General features: G+C 41.9%; 2 long non-coding RNA genes across 3 annotated transcripts in view; one reads left to right on the top strand and one right to left on the bottom strand.

Annotated features, from left to right (window-relative positions):
* Positions 1-993, top strand: part of LOC141572682 (uncharacterized) — a 17,495-nt gene extending 16,502 nt beyond the window's left edge. The window contains exon 2 of the long non-coding RNA XR_012498041.2: positions 300-993. This is a non-coding gene — a long non-coding RNA (uncharacterized LOC141572682). The remainder of the gene's footprint in view (positions 1-299) is intronic.
* LOC109434715 (uncharacterized) lies at positions 407-14,040 on the bottom strand. Of its 2 annotated transcripts, XR_012498040.2 has the most exons (5): positions 13,858-14,040; positions 9,150-9,241; positions 8,197-8,228; positions 4,621-4,713; positions 407-540 (listed from the first exon to the last, which is right to left on the bottom strand). It is a non-coding gene; the product is annotated as an uncharacterized LOC109434715 (long non-coding RNA). The 2 variants fall into 2 exon arrangements; XR_002135856.3 differs by lacking the exon at positions 9,150-9,241 and having other exon boundaries at positions 13,858-14,033.

Raw genomic sequence — 14,040 nt, 5'->3', positions numbered from 1 at the left:
CCTTCTTGGATTTACTTTTCTCACTAGTACTTACCACCACATAACACGCTGTATATTTATTTTCTTGTTTATTGTGTCTCTCTCACACAGTAATTGTTTCAGCTCCATTAGGGTAAGGACCTTTGTCGTCAGTGCTTGGAATGGGGCCTGACAAACAGCAGGTGCTCAATAAATGTTCGATACATGAATAAATGAATTGCTGTTAAATAAATGAAATGGACTGAAAAAAGGAAGAAAGTTGCTACTCATGATCTCCATATTTTCCCTTTGGCTTCTCCTCTGAATCTCTCATCTTCTAGGACAAGACCTCGAAGCCACCTGGGGTGCCCTTCTGTGCTCAGGAGTCGCGCACGCAAGCGCTCAGTCGCCAGGAACACCTTGCTTCCCCCCAGGAGCCCAGAACCGCTAGCGAGGAACGCACAAGAGCGGCTGTCAGATCCTCCACGAGGGGGCGCTTCTCCTCCGGCCAAATCCCCAGGAGCAGCACTTGTCCGCGGAACACCTGTGAAGGCATTGTCTTCCCGAAAAACAATGCCATTTCTGGCTTTTTCGTATTGTTATTAAAAAAAAAAAAAAAAAATCCTTAGAAAATCAGCATATTCACTATAGAAATTTAAGAAACTAAAGAGAGAAATAATCACTGTACTAGCCCTCCTGGTAACTCAATATTATATTTACCTACATGTTTTATTTTGGTCACCATTTGCTCATTCAAGTTTTTAATTTTAATCTTTTATTTTGGATAATTTTAAGCAAAAAAGTAGAGAAATGTTCTTAATGCCAATAAACTGTACACTCAAAAATAGTTAAAATGGTGTTATATGATGTGTATTTTTTCAAAATGAAAAAAAGTACATTGTAAAACATAAACAATTATCGGCTCAGTCTTGTTTCATCTCCTCCTGTGTTCCCACTTCCTCCCCAACTGGATTGTTTTGAAGCAAATACCAGATGTTCCATCATCTGAAATAAAAAATTTGAGTATGTATGTATTCTAGGCAATAAGGACTATCTATTTTTTAAATATCCATAATAGTATTATTATACTTTTAAAATTTAGTATCATTGAATGTCCAGTAAGTGTTCAAACTTTTAACTGTCTCATAAATGTTATAACTTGTTTTGTCACATTTTGTTTTATTATTTTAGAGATGGATTGAATCAAGATCCCAAAATGTCCACACATTGCATTGGGTTGAAATGTGTTTTTTGTGTGTGTTTTTTTAAATGTTTTTAAAATCTCTTTTGATCTAAAAATTCTCTCATCATTTTTTTTTTTTTTTTGGAATATTGGGGAACAGTATGTTTTTCCAGGATGTCAAGTCTTTGGTTTTCAATCTAGATGTGGGGGGCACAACTCATCTCCAAGACAAGTTGTTTCAATCTAATGGTGGGCAAGGGCGAGGCTCACTGGCCCATGTGGGACCCGAACCGGTCACTTTGGGGTTAGGACTACCGCGCTTTTAAAAATTGAGCAAATCAGTTTCCCCCCCCTTTTTTTCAATTTATTTGTTAAAGACAGATTTGTCCTGTTGCATCTTCCACAGTTTGGATATAGCTGACTGCACCCTTGTGCTGTCATTTGTGATGTTCACGTTAGCTGTATTTTGTAAACATCAGTAGATAGATCTAGGCCAGTGCTGAAAATAAAAACATAATGTGAGCCACAAATGAGAGTCACCTGTAATTTTAAATTTTCTAGTAGACACTTTAAAAAGGTAAAAAAAAAGATGAAATTTATTTTAACCATTTAATTTTAACCTAACACATCCAAAATTTGATTGTTTCAACATGCAATCGATATCAGAAAAATTAGTCAGGTAGTTTACATTCTTTTTTTCCCCCAAGTCTTACAAATCTGGTGTGTAGTTTACATTTAGAGCACATCTCAATTTGGACTGGCCATATTTCAAGGGTTTGACAGCCACAGGTGACTCATAGCTACAATTTTGGACATTGGATCTTCTAGACATTTTTTTCTGATTCAGGTTGGATTTTTTTCAGCAATACAGCTTCATGAGTTACGATGTGCACATCCATTAAGAGATGCATGATGGGTTGTAAAGCACAGCATAGGGAATATAGCCAAGGGTATCGTAATAGCTATGATGTCAGATGGGTAGTAGACTTGGGGGGGTTATCATTTTGTGAGGGGTGTAAATGTCTAATCATTATAATGTTTTATACACCTGAAACTAATAATTAAATTAAATTAAATTAAAAAATAAAAATAAGGAAGAGATGAATCGCTACCATTCTTTTGTGATATGAGCATCAACAAATAATGAATGAATGAATGAGCCCACAGAAACTCTGCCTGAGATTATTCACCCATTTGTGTGCTTCTCACCAACCTCTCTTCTCATAAACATGCTTAGAAAGAAAAATTGTAATGCCACTGGGTACACAGTTTGAATTTCTGTATTTCTCATTTAACGCACCCTATATATTTTCCCAGGTCACTAAATACTTCCTTAAAATAATTTGCAGTTTGAAAGTGTGTTGCACTCGATGGTTGTTCCTCAAAGTTGAACCATTTGGGTAGTTTCCAGAGTGTCACTCTTACAAAAAGTCATTGCTTAGAAGGGGGGGGGTGGTGTCGGTGGCGTAGCTGGTTCATTAAGACACTGCAATTTGAATCAAATAATTACTCTTGAAAATAAAACCAAAAATGGTCTGCAAGAAAAGAAATGGGAGAAACCCTTCATAATCGTGCAATAAGGAAAAACTTTGTCTGACTTAAAACCCAGAAGCCATTTTAAAAATTGATAAGTTTGTTTTCTCTCACACACACATAAAAAATTTCTGTATGGCAAAAAAAAAATTAACAGCAAAGTCAGGGACAAATGACAAACTGAAAAAAGCTTGTGATTCACGTCACAAGAACTTAATTTGCCTAAGAAAGACCTTCTAGAAACCCATAAGAAAAAGAACATACCAATTAAAAAATAAATTATACGGGAGGCTGATTAGTTCAGTTGATTAGAGCATGGTGCTCTTAACAACAAGGTTGCTGGTTCGATCCCCACATGGGCCACTGTGAGCTGCGCCCTCCACAACTAGATTGAAACAACTACTTGACTTGGAGCTGATGGGTCCTGGAAAAACACACTTAAATAAATAAAAGTTTTTTAAAAATTGTATTTTAAAGGAAATACAAATGACTATAAACATTTGAAAAAAATAATCTTGTATTAAGGCAGATGAAAATTAAATGAGATAGGATGCCATTTTTCACCTATCAGGTTGGCAAAAATTCAGCTTTAATAAGAGAATTTATTGGCAATGCTGAGGGGAAGTAAATGCTCCTATATATCATTGGTGTCAGTGTATATTGACCCAACTCCATGGAGGGCAACTTGATGACATTCATCGAAATAAGCAAATATATATCTCTTTTGACCCAGTAATTCCACTTTGGAGAATTCCATCTACAGGTATAATTGCACACGTACAACATGACAACCTGAAAGATTATTCATTACTGTCTGATTTATAGTAGCAAAAGATTAGGGACAACACTGGTCCCTAATAGGGACCTGCTTAAATAAATTATAGTACAAACACAAAACGGAATACTATACAGCTGTAAAAAAATGAGGAAGCTTCTATGGGCTATAAGAGCTCTGACATTTATGTCAAAGGACAAAAGGTGCAAAAACTATCTTCTGTGTAAAAAGAGGGAGTATATTGCTTATATCTGTATAAATAAACACAAGAAAGACAGAGAAGGAACTTTTGACAGTGATTGTGGGGGTGAGTGGGGGGAACTGGGCAGATGAGGGACAGGAGAACTGGAGAGATTGAAAACAAAATTTAAAATGAAAAAATTCTCCCCAAGGGGTGGCCAGTTAGCTCAGTTGGTTAGAGAGTGGTGCTAATAACACCGAGGTTGCTGGTTCAATCCCTGCATGGGCCACTGTGAGATGTGCCCTCAAAAAAAAAAAAAAATAAAATTGATATTTCCCATTTAAAAAATAAATAAATAATAAATAAGTTAAATAAAACATTCCCCCAATAGAAATGAAAGCATTATCCAATAAAAAATTTGCACATGAATGTCCATAACTTCATTTGTAATAACCAAAGACCAGAAGCAACCCAAATGTTCTTTAGCAGGTGAATGACTAAAGAAACTGTGGTTTATCCATATCAGCATTCAAAATAAATATGCTATAGATAATCCAACAGGGATGATCTCAAAATAATCGTGCTGAATGAAAGAAGCCAGAAAAAAAGAGTACATTCTATGTGAGTCCATTTGTGTAAAATTCTAGAAAATGCAACCCAATCTGCAATGACAGAAAGCAGATCATGATTAATTACATGGGGAAGGTGGGACAAGCCAGTGGGAAGAGTTCCCAGAAGGCACAAAGAAGCTCTTGGGTGGGATACATATGCCCATCACCTTGTTTGTGGCTATAGTTTCACAGGCATATACGTATGTCAAAGTTTACTAAATTATGCACTTGAAATATTTCAAAATGCTGCTAAAATCTTTTCCCCACCACTTTTACATTAGTCAGTTTTCCCCTGACCATTTTTACATTAGTCAGTTTGGGCGGCTATAACAAAATGCCACAGGCTGGGTGGCTTAAACAACAGACATTTACTTCTCACCATTTTGGAGGCTGGAAATCCAAGGTCAAGGTGCCAGCAGATTCTGTTTCTGGTGAGCGCTCTCTTCCTAGCTTGCAAACAGCCACCTTCTCTCTGTCCTCACATGGGGGGCGGGGAGAGAGAGAGAGAGAGGGAGAGAGAGAGAGAGGGAGAGAGAGAGCATCTTTCATGTGTCTCTTTTTATAAGGGCACCAATCCCATCCTGGGGGGCCCACCCTCACGACCTAATTACCTCCCAAAGGTCTCACCTCCAAACACCATGACAATGGAAGGTTAGGACTTCAAACATGAATTTTAGGGACACACAAACATCAGTCCATAACAATTTTTACAATGAAAATGTTTAAACATACAAAAAAACAAATCCTCAAACATGATTTTGAATAAACCTGGATAAACATTCTTGAACAGAATTTTGTGTGGACGCAGGACTAGGGAAGGAGACGTCTCCAGCTATGTCTTTTGGACTTCTTGGGTTTAGAGCAATGGAAATGCATTACCCATTCAAAATTGTAAATTACCAAAAAAAGAGACAAGATTCAAAAACAAAAAGTCAGTGTTTTGGAACTGGAAAGAACTAGGTTCAAATCTTTGCCCTCCCAAGGTGTGCAACTTTGGCCAAGTGTCTGAATGCCTCGGTGCCACAATTTTCCCCAATTCAAAACAGAAAGGAACGTTCTCCTGTCCAAGGCCGATCTGAGGATGACGTAAGAGGGACTATGCACATGCCTACAGGTATAAAGGTGAGCGCACTGAGTAAACACGCACTGTTAGAGTTATTCTTCTTTCCTTAGCGAGTTCAGGGCCATTTGCCCTGGGTGCAAAGGTTACCAAGTTCACACACACACGAGGTCCCAGGATGCGAGGACTGTGAAGTGGGGTGCAGACGGGGAGGGTATCTTGGCAGCGGCGACTCTGCTCTGTTCCTTTCTGAATCCTCCGCCCAGAATCTGAGCTATCTTTTCTGCCCTGAGAGTCTGAGGCTCCTGACCTAGGACTGACCTTTCCTGGTGATCTGAATGTGACTAGGGGCTGGCAGAAATGGTCATGATCAGCCACTGAGGGTGGTGGGGCCATTCCCTGGACAGAGGCCCAGCAGACGTTCTTGGGGTGTTTATATACATAGCCCCAGTGCCTCTCTGGGCTTATCTAGGAAGAACCAGGCACATGTCCCAGGCTATAGTGCATTTCTCAGGCTGCTCCCCCAATTTGGGTCACCCATTCCTTAGCCTCTTTGTCTGGATAATCTTGGTCTCCCTTAGCCTCAGGGGCCCCTGACCCAGGAAGTCTTACCTGATAGGATTGGTCCCTTCTCTGGGCATTTCTAGGGCCTGTGCTACGCCCCCCGCCCCCCCCACAGCACTTATCATCCAGTATTCAAATTAAGTGTTTAAAAGAATCACAATTAGGTCAAAAGGTACAAACTCTCAATTATAAAACAAATAAGCCATAGGGATGTAATGTAAAGGATAGTGACTGTATATACATATTATTACATAACAACATTGTATTGCTTGTTTGAAAGAGAATAGATCTTAAGAGTAGACTTAATTAGACTGAAAAACAACAGCTTGAACCAGAGTGTGTGTGGGGAGGCGGGCGAAAAAGGGGGGGTAGAAAAAAGAGTAGACTTATTGTGGTGACCGTTTCACAATACATATAAATATTGAATCATCATGTCGTACACTTGAAACTAATACAATGTTATATGTCAATTATACTTCAATCAAAAATAAATTTAAAACATCACAATTAATGGTGCTACTAAGGGGTGCGGGCAGATATCATGTGCCAGAAAACGCATACATGGAGAAAATATCAGACAAATGCAAAGTGAGGGACGATCTACAAATAACTGGTGTGTCCACTTCAAAAATATTGATGTCGTGAAGGACAAAGACCCTCGGAACAGTTGCAGATGAAGGGGGACTAGAGAGACAGCAATGCAATGCAATGTATAATCCTGGACGGGATGCGCAGGAAAGAGCATGGCTATAAAGGACATGATGGGCACAGCTGACGAAACTGGAATATGGACTGTACATTAGATAACTGTATTCTGTTAGGGTCGAATTTCCTGAAATGGCTAACTATACTGTGGTTATGTCAGAGAATGTCCTTGCTCTTATTCAAAGATGAAGTCACACATCATGTCTGCAACATACCCTCAAGTGGTTCAGAAAAAAATAATGTGTGTGTGGGTTATCTTTCTTTTTCTGTATTTTATGTAAGTGTGTGTTACACATAGGTGCACGTGTATTATGTATGTGTGTATACATCATATATTGTATGTATGTTTATAAATGTGGTTCTCTCCATATATATATGGTTATGTATATTACATGTCCCTACGTGTATATATGTAATAATGTCTCTATATATGTGTATTACACTTCTGTACATACATGTACTATGTTTCTTTGAATATTACATATGTATCTATGTATAAATGTATTATCCATGTTTCTCTCAATGTTTGATATATATATCAATATATTTGTATGTATGCTATAGATACATATACCTATATATTTCTGTATATATATCTATATGCATGTAATATATACAAGGTCCGACAATTAAGTTCGCGAACTTGCCACTGTGCGCTTACGTTTGCAGCACTGTACAAACAGCTCAGTAAGGTTTCATAACCTTGGTATATCAGTGTCTCACAGCTGTGTTTGTATCGACATGTGGCGGTGTCTTGCTGAGTGGTATTCATTTTTGTGTGCTGTCGCAAGAATGTCTGAGCTTGAATTAGAGCAATGAACAAACATTAGCTTTCTTGTTAAACTTGGCAAGAGTGAAAGTGAAATCAGGGACATGTTAGTCCAAGTTTATGGGGATAATACCATAAAGAAAACGGCAGTGCACAAATGGATTAAACGTTTTTTCTGAGGGGAGAGAACGTGTCACTGATGAAGAGAGGTCAGGGCGGCCAGTAACAAGCAGAACTGACGAAAACATTGAAAAACTTCATTGAATTGTGTGTCAAATCATCGGCTCACTGTGAGAAGCACAGCAGACCAAGTAAACATCCATCGAGAAACAGGAAAGTCTTAACTGAAAATTTTGGCATGAGAAATATGTGCTCAAAAATGGCCTGGAAGGAGCTCAATGATGACCAAAAGCAAAGGAGAGTCAAAGTTTGCCAAGACCTTTTGGAGAGGCAGGACAATGTTTTGGGCCATGTTATCAGTGGTGATGAAACATGGGTGTGCCAATACGACCCTGAAACAAAGCGTCAAAGTGCACAATGGAAGTCAGCCAATTCTCCATGACCAAAAACATCCCATCAGTCCAAATCAAGAGTCAAAACGATGTTGCTAACCTTTTTAGATATCAGAGGGATTATTCATTATGAATTTGTACCAACTAGACAAACAGTTAACCAAGTTTGCTATTTGGAAACGCTGACAAAGCTGCATGAAAAAGTTAGACAAAAACAATTTGAACTTTTTGTCAACAATTCATGGCTCTTGCATCACTACAATGCACCAGCTCACACAGCACTGTCTGTGAGGGAGTTTTTAGCCAGTAAACAAATAACTGTATTGGAACACCCTCGCTACTCACCTGATCTGGCGCCCAAAGATTGTTTTCTTTACCTGAAAATAAAGGAAATATTGAAAGACATTTTGATGACATTCAGCACATTAAGGGTAATATGATGACAGCTCTGATGGCCATTCCAGAAAAAGAGTTCCAAACTTGCTTTGAAGGGTGGACTAGGCGCTGGCATCAGTGCATAGCTTCCCAGGGGGAGTGCTTCGAAGGTGACCATAGTGATATTCAGCAATGAGGTATGTTGTGCTTTTTCTAGGATGAGTTCACGAACTTAATTGGCAGACTTTGTATATTATCTTTAGCTATATAAACATCTCTCTCTATATATAGAGATTATGTCAGAATAATCTCTCTCATTTTCTGTCTCTCTGTGAAACACAGAGAGATAGAGAATGAGAGAATAATAAAGCTAATAGAACAAATGAACAATTGGTGAATTTCCATGAAGGATATACAGAAGATCTTTGTACTCTTGTTGCATTTCTATAAGTTGAAATTATTTCAAAATTTAAAATTACCCCCCCAAAAAGGAAAGAAATCACAGCGTTACATGGTCTGCCTCTCTCGCCAGGACAAGCTTTTCCACAAAGAAAGTGTAATACTGAAAAAAGAACAAAAAAAGTGTAAGAATTTTTCAAGCCCCTACATAATGTTTGAGACATGAAAACAAAGCATAGCTTTTCACAATTTTGGAAAGAAAAAAATCTGCAATATTGAAGTTAATAAATATTTAATTAAATGTCTACAAAATGTCACTTGACACTGACTTGACTGCAATTCAACTCCACGTAGATAATTCATCCCAGGGCCCTAGTCTCCACAGTGAACTGTGAGGTCTTGAGGACAGGACTGTGTCTACCTCCTCAGGGCTGTACCTCCTGTGTGTGGCACAGGGCTGAGCACACAGTAGGTGCTTAAGCAAAATTTGCAGAATGAACGAACTGAGACTGTGCTGGTCTTACCCCCAGGGCCGGGACTTCCTTGAGGGCAATGACAGGATCCTGATTTGCATTGAGTCCCTGGTGCAATAGATTCATTCTAATGTTTGCAGGACCTGGGGTAAGAGCACAAATGGAGGTTCATGTACTGTATGCCCAAATATTTAAATTCCTACATCAAGCTAACTGACAGGCTGCTCAATAATGTCCCCGGGCTTCATGCCTACTGATATGCACACCCTTGTGTAGCTTTGGCCATTGGGAATTCAGCAACTGTGATGCAAGCAGAGGCTTAATACAATTACTTGGTCCCCAGTCCTATCATCTTGGAACAATGCCATCACCATGTAGGAAACTCTGGCCATCCTGCGGGAGAGGCCACACAGAGGAGAACTGAGGTGTCCAGCCTGACAGTTCCAGCTAGCCACCAGCCATCAAGTGTTCACCTTGGACCATCCATTTCCAGTTGAGCTCCAGGTAACTGTAGTTGCATGAGTGACCCCAGGCAAAAGGACGACCCACCTGAGTCCACTGGAGTGATTTTGAGACACTAAGTTCTGGGAATATTTGTTGCACAACAATAGAAAACTGATGCACTAACCCACCCTTGATAAATAACAAAATATGTTCTCTCCTCCGACTTTATTCAATATATCTTCAAAACAATATGGAAGGCTAGGTTCAAATTTATTACTTCTTTTTTGTTTTGCCAAGATTTTTTTAAATTAGAATTTTTTCTTATGGTAAAGGCACATAACAGAAAATTGACCATTTTAACCAATTTAAAGTATACAATTCAGTGGCATTATCCACGATGTTGTACAACCATCACCACTACCTAGTTCCAGAACATCCCAGCACCCAAATGGAAATTCTCTACCTGTGGTCTAGAAGGGAGTCTGTCTGTGGGCTCCAATAAACACACCCTTTGTTCCCACAACTCCTGGCCTAGTGTGTGTGTAGAGCTGCAATTCACCTTGTAAAGTACAGCGCTGTAATAGAGGCCACTGTTGTCCTGGTCTGAGGCTGGCACTGGCAATAGAAAATTACTGGCCCAAAGACAATGAGCAGAGGCTTAAGGTATCTGCAACAGAGCATGGAAGGGACTGGGTCACACAGCAGTGACAGGGTGGGAGGGTTTGCCTTGGCCAAAGAAGGCAGCTCCCCCTCAGTTCTGGCCCATTGCAAACCAGCAGGACTACAGACCACCCTTAATGGACCTCTCAATTTTGCAAGGGAAGCTGAAAATCTGGACTTTCATTAGAAATCTTCCAATGTTCAAAATTTGGAGCAAACCAAACCAAGGATATCTTCAGGCGGGGTTTGGCCAGTGTGGTCCAGCATAGAAACAAGCAGGATCTGTGCCTAAAACATGGGTGAGGGATGGGGTGGGTGCAAGAGGAGAGATGGCCAAGGGGGTTTGGCTACTTTGCACACTTGAACAGGATTGTAACTCACAGGAGCAGCACTCACTGCACTCATTGTCACCCTCTGGCAGAACTCAAAACAGAACATGACTGGGCAGGTTTAAGCCCAACAGTAGTCTCAGTCTTCCTGGGGCAACTATTGCCCTCACACCTCCTCTCTCAGACCATGTGACTTCTCTATGTCTCAGTTTCCTCATCTTTAAAACGGAGCTGGAAACAGTACTGTGCCAACATTGTAGGGTATGTACATAAAATACTGAAAATAGTGCAAGGCACAGAGTGGGCACTACTGAAATGTTGGCTATTGTATTAGCTATCTATTGTGTTAGCTGTGTAACAGGTGGCTTAGAACAACAATACACATTCATTATTTCATAGTTTCAATGGATCAGGAGTTTGGGAGTGGATTCGCTGAGTATTTCTGACTTGGGGTCTCATGAGGTTAATGACAGATGTCAGTTGAGGCTGCGTCATCTGAAAGCTTGACTAGGACTGGAAGATGTGCTTTCCAGAGAGCTCCCTTGTATGGTTGACAAGCTGATGCTGGTTGTTGGGTGGGGCCTTTAATTCCTCACCATGTGGATCTCTCCAAAGGGCTGCTTGAGGGTTCTCACAGCATGGTGGCTGGCTTCTTCTAGACCACATGATCCAATCAAGCATGAGGCAGAAGCCACATGTTTTTTATGACCTAGCCTCAGAAGTCACACACACCATCATTTTAACAATATGCTCTTGGTTATATGACGTGGGGGAAACTACACAAGGGCATGAATATCAGGAGGCAAGGTTTACTGCGCTATTTTGAATAAAGGTAGCACACCACGGCTTCTTAACACAGCTGTGCGTCAGCCACCAAGATTTCAAATCCTATTAATAGCTTTTTCCAGATAACTGTGAGAACTTGGACAAGTACATAACCTCTCTTTCATTGTGTCCTCATCTACAAAATACAATAACTACCTCATTTGGAGTTATTAGGTTTAAGTGAATACAGAACCACTTCAGAACAATACCTGGCATGTGTTAATTGCACAGTAGGTGTTTGCTGCTACCTTTATTATAAGCAATCTCTCCACTGACAGATCAACTCTTCCTGTTCCACTGGCCAGAAGCCCCAAGGACTGGAGATTAGTAAAGAGGGCTAAGGGGTCCCCAGTGACCAACGTCCTAGAGATATGGATGGAAAGACACTGTTCATGAGACCTGTCCTGCCCCAGACTGAAAACTCCTAAAGGCAGGGACTTCATTCAGCGGCCCACAGACAAGCAAAAAAGAGAAGTCAATTTCACTGCTTCCCTTTCTGATGAGAGATTCCAGCCCACATATTCCACACTTTTCTATGCCATTTACCTTGACCAGACTAGCCTACATGGGGCGGAGGAGGAGAGGTAACACACCATTATGGGCCCAGCACAGTAATTGTCACACAGTGGATGCTCAAGAAACAATTGAGGGCGGACAGGTGGCTCAATAGGTTAGAGCATGTCCTCTCAACCACAGAGTTGCTGGTTCAACTCCCACAAGGGATTGTGGGCTCCGGCCCACCTTCCCCCAACTAACAATGGCAACTGGACCTGGAGCTGAGCTGCGCCCTCCACAACTAAGATTGAAAGGACAACAACTTGATTTGGAAAAGTCCCAGAAGTATACACTGTTCCCCAATATAATAAAGTCCTGTCCCCCAATAAAAAAAATAAAATTGATCAGGGTGACTGTCATTGCTGGGGCAGAGGGCACATTCCACAGCGCAGTATTCCACAGCGCAGTTTTTAGGATTGCAATCCAGAGTCAGGCCCCTGGAGAAATTCTTTTGTAGCTTGTTCACAACACAAGCAGCTAAGAGCTTTTGGCATGTTTTGTGCCCTCTTAAACACAGCACAGAAAAAGCCCCTGAAAAGTGGATCATGAGAAGACCGTCAGGCTGGGAAAATAATTGATGATTTATCTTCGTGCAGGAAGCAGGGGAGGAGATAACACACTCTGGGATAGTGATGTCCCCCACTCAGACAGAGGCCAGGGGCTGCAGGGTGGACAGGCCAGCTGCCAGAGCAGATGGTGACTGTTGAAGTCTACTCCTTATGTAAGTTTTCCTCCCTGCTCTTCTCATCTGCCTGGCACGGCTGCTGGGATTTGAAATCTTGGCATCTGGCCCGGCCAAATGTATAAGTGGTGACCTGCACGTCGTATGCCCAGTGGCCCACAGTTTCAGATTCCAGAGGCTGAGCTGGCTCCAAGCCCTGCTGAGTCAATTCTGTCCTTGCCAGAGCTTGGAGCCAACCTGCTTCGGGTTCTTCCTGGCAGGCAGGTTTTTCTGTGTCACTCTCTTTCCCGACAGAGTATATGGGAGTTGGTGGTAGGGTTTCCAGGTGGGAAATCCCGCCCGTTCTTAGGAATTTTTTTCACTTTCCCGTTTCCGAATCCCAAGATACAAACTGTTTTCTGTTCTCCACGATGAATCCTTTCCACAAAGTGACACCGATACTACCAAACACCTGGGTTCAAGGAGTCGATTTTCCCGATTTCCCGATCAACTTTTCTCGGGATTCGGGAAAGAAAAAAAATTCCTGAGAAGGGCCGGGAATTCCCACCTGGAAACCCTAGTTGGTGGAGATGGAGGAGAACTTTAATGAAAGGTAGTTGAATGAATGCTTACCCTTGTGGAATGGACATGGTCCAGCCACACAGCCGTACTCAGTTCTTCCTTTGTCCCAACCTTGTCCCTACCCTAGGCTCAGAGTGCTGGGGTCTCTCCATCAGCCTGGGAACTCCATAGAGGACAGCGGAGGACTGCCCAATGAATGAATAAATGAATGAATGAGGGGGTTGGTTTTCCTTCCATGTATCTACTCCTTCTCTTCAGAGGTTCCTGCTTTGATACAGGCAAGACTCAGACACTGCAGACCCCGGGGGTAGAGAGTAGGCAGAGGGGAGTGAGGCCCTGAGCTGGAGACAGAACAGGATACTAGGGCACTCAATTGTGGGGGTGGGGGATAAGGGATGTTAAATAAACCACAAATATATCTGCAATGACGAATCTTTGAGCGGGAAGGAGCGTGGGAGCCCGGAGACGTCTCCCCGGGGGTCCAAGCAGGTTTTGGGATGCTTTCCTGGAAGATTCCCGTAGCAGGTGGGGATGTTTGAGGCGTCGCGGCCCCCTACCCCAACTCGGTCCTGCGTGACTCAGCGCGCCAGGGTCCTTTCTCTTACGTCTCTCTCCAGTCCTCTCCCCAGCTTTTGACTTGCGGAAGGGGTCAGGAATGCCTCCCGCGCCCAACCCCCACAGACGCCAGCGCCCTTTCCCTTACTGAACACGACGGGGCAGGGTGGAAGGCTCAATTCCGGTGCTGGGAAGGGGACCGCGGGGAGAAGGGCAGTCACGTCTCCCATGGTCGGTAGAGAAAGCACGTCAGGGCCTGGTTAGGAGGAGCCAAGAGTTTTGCACCCAAAAGGCGCCCCGCACCCCATATACTAACCACACCGCCCGGAAC

This window comes from Rhinolophus sinicus, chromosome 15 (genome assembly GCF_057876585.1).
Source record: "Rhinolophus sinicus isolate RSI-liver-muscle chromosome 15, RSI-T2T, whole genome shotgun sequence".
Taxonomy (NCBI): Eukaryota; Metazoa; Chordata; class Mammalia; order Chiroptera; family Rhinolophidae; genus Rhinolophus; species Rhinolophus sinicus.
This window is presented reverse-complemented; position numbering and strand designations above follow the sequence as displayed.